Source organism: Eriocheir sinensis, chromosome 27, assembly GCF_024679095.1.
Source record: "Eriocheir sinensis breed Jianghai 21 chromosome 27, ASM2467909v1, whole genome shotgun sequence".
Lineage (NCBI taxonomy): Eukaryota > Metazoa > Arthropoda > Malacostraca > Decapoda > Varunidae > Eriocheir > Eriocheir sinensis.
The window spans coordinates 4,272,446-4,275,520 of NC_066535.1; the positions used below are offsets into that span (position 1 = coordinate 4,272,446).

Below are 3,075 nucleotides of genomic sequence, written 5' to 3' on the forward strand. Positions count from 1 at the left end.
CTTTCATCTCGCTGCAGTAGTATCAAATGAGCACAGAGTAACAGGGTTGACTGGGAGATATCACTGAACATCACTGAACTGCCAGGTCGGGGAGGAACTATTTACATAATATGAATCTGAGGAGGGTGAAGCAGCTTCCTCTAATCGCCTTCTCTTCTATATCGTCTTCTTCACACTTACTTCTTTTTCCTTTGTCTCTAACTTCCCTTTGTCTCCTCATCTAGCTGCAGAAGATGTCAGGGAGTATACAGTTGCAGGGGTGACTGGGAGATATCATTGGACTGATGTGTCGGAGGGGGAACTATTTACATAATATGAATATGACGAGGCCGAAGCAGATTCCTCTAGTCGCTTCCTCGTCGCCGCGTGAAGGGAGGACACCCGGCGACCCACAACTTTCTTCTCCCCTCTGAATTAGTTCGAAGGGAAGCCTGAACATGAAATTCAAACATTAATTAATAGAGGAAGGGGGTAAGAATATTGGTCCTCCCCGGCGGGGAATCGAACCCCGGTCTCCCGCGTGACAGGCGGGGATACTCACCACTATACTACCGAGGACTGAAAGTTAAGTGGCGTGTTACCTGCCAGGTGCGTCAGGATGGGGAAGGACAGGAGAAGCAGGAAGAATAGTTGTTGATGTTGTTTGTTGTTCCTAATCTGTTGTTGTTGTTATTGTTGTTGTTTTGCTGTTGTTAGCATATGTCAGCATAATAATATAGTAGAATAGTTTAATTATAAACTATAATAATATAGTTGTTGAGGTTATTGGTAAATACGTCGTTTGCTAGATTATTTCTTTGTCTTTTCAAATAAAATTATAAAGAATAAGTGACAAATAACGTGCTTATTTGTTATATATACTTATATTACTTACGTGAAAAAAATGTAGTGGTGGTATAAGTATTAGTATTAATATTAGCAAAAGTAATAGTAGCGGTGTTGTAGGTGGCGGGGAGGACCAATATTTTTACCCTCCTTCCTTTACTGCCATTATTATTAGTAGTAGTATTAGTATCATCAACATTTTATCTTTCTATCATTAAGTAGTAGTAGCGGTGTTGTAGGTGGCGGTGTTGCTGTTTGCTGTTACGCTATATATTGTTTTACATTTTCTCGCCCCCATGAGCGTGGAATGAGCCGCCGTTACTTCCCGCGCCGCCCCGCATGTTTATCGCGAGCAGCAATAAGACGCCGGCGAAAAAGTGCTTGGTGCCGCAGCCTAAGCCCGGCGGTGTGTGCTGCGGGATTTATGTGTAGTGAACGAGGAAAGGAGAGGTGGTGTGCGTTGTGGAGGTTGTGTACGGTGTGTGTTACTGTTAGTGTTTGTTTGCTTGTGTGTGTGTGTGTGTGTGTGTGTGTGTGTGTGTGTGTGTGTGTGTGTGTGTGTGTGTGTTCGAATTTACACCCACAGCAACACTTTACCCCTCCCCCCACACACATACAGATCACATCCATTACGTCATCCCACTAAGGAAGAACACCCCTCCACCCCCTTCCCTCCAATTCTCCCCCTTTACCCCTCCCCCTCCCCGACTAAAGGGTCACCCTTTCCCCTTCCCCCCTTCTTTCCTTCCCTCTTCCCTCCATCCCCCACTGTAAGGGTGATGGAGGGCCGCTGTAACTCAGGAACCCAAATAGACCACCTCTACCATCACCACCATCACCACCATCACCACCACCACCACCATATTATTATTGTCCTGGTACCGCGTGGAGGACAATAGCCACTACTGTCAACATCTACCTTTCCTTCCTGCTGGAATTACGCCTTCATACATCCTGTTCCTAAAAGGGTGACCGTTCCAATTCCTTAAGCTACCGTTCTATTGCTTTACTTTCTTGTCTATCTAAAGCTTCCTTTTACTGACAGTCTTCTAGCTCTTAAATTCCGCCGCCATGTTGCCTCTCTTTCTATCTTCTGTCGATATTTTCATGCTGACTGCTCTTCTGAACTTGCTAACTGCATGCCTCCCCCCCTACCGCGGCCCCGCTGCATTCGACTTTCTACTCATGCTCATCCCTATACTGTCCAAACCCCTTATGCAAGAGTTAACCAACATCTTCACTGTTTCATCCCTTACACTGGTAAACTCTGGAACAGCCTTCCTTCGTCTGTATTTCCTTCTGCCTATGACTTGACCTCTTTCAAGAAGAGTGTATCAAGACACCTCTCTTTACTTTTGTCTGTTGTGGGAGCGGCGAGTAGCGGGCTTTTTTTATCTACACTATCTTTTGGTTGCGCTTGAGTTGCTTCCTGTGCTGTAAAAAAAAGAAAGAAAAAAAAAGGAAAAAAAAACACCATTACTACCACCGCCGTCACTATCGCCCGAGCCATCGCTCATCACCACAACACCGAGTTACCACCCTTGCCACGTCAGCACCACTCAGCACTCAACACCACTGCATGAACGAGGGGAAGAGGGGGGGAGGGGGGGGGGTGCGGTGCCTTGGTCTGTCGTGGCGTGCATCACTTCCCATTATTTTGTTTTGTTTCCATTTTTATCTTTTTTATTGTTATTCTCTTTTTTCTTATTTTCTTTATTTATTGTTTTCCTTTTTTGTTTTGTTTCTCGCTTCCTTCTCACATCTTATTTTTTTATTGTTCTCTTTTGTTTTCCATTTATATTTATTTTTTGTTTTATTGCCATATTTTTCTTTTTTTTCATTTTGTTTATTTAGTTTTCCTTTTGTAAGTTTATAATGTGTGCCATGGCAAGACTGATTGGTATACCTTTATTTCTTTAATCATCGCCAGTGTATATCTATAAGAGAAAATGTAGGAAAAATAAACTTCAAAATTTACGTGCGCCGCCCGGGAATCGAACCCGGGTCGCAAGAATGGGAATCTTGCATGATACCACTACACCAGCGGCGCTCGGTTGTAGAAGAAGAATGATATATCATTTTTAGAGACCGCGCCCGCACCACCATCACTAGAACATAATTGAAACTATCATATAAAGAGCAACCACAATAATGGCAATATAATAATAGCAACAATGATAGTAATGATAATCTAATAACAGTGACCAGCTCATTATCATCACCACGGTTGGAGTAAGTCGCCATCACTTG

At 43.5% G+C, this 3,075-nt stretch overlaps 2 non-coding genes across 2 annotated transcripts; both read right to left on the minus strand.

Annotated features, from left to right (window-relative positions):
- Positions 1-486: 486 nt before the first annotated feature.
- Trnad-guc (transfer RNA aspartic acid (anticodon GUC)) lies at positions 487-558 on the minus strand. Its single transcript has one exon. It is a non-coding gene; the product is annotated as a tRNA-Asp (tRNA).
- A 2,246-nt stretch (positions 559-2,804) lies between these two features.
- Positions 2,805-2,875, minus strand: Trnag-ccc (transfer RNA glycine (anticodon CCC)). The gene has a single exon. It is a non-coding gene; the product is annotated as a tRNA-Gly (tRNA).
- Positions 2,876-3,075: the final 200 nt, after the last annotated feature.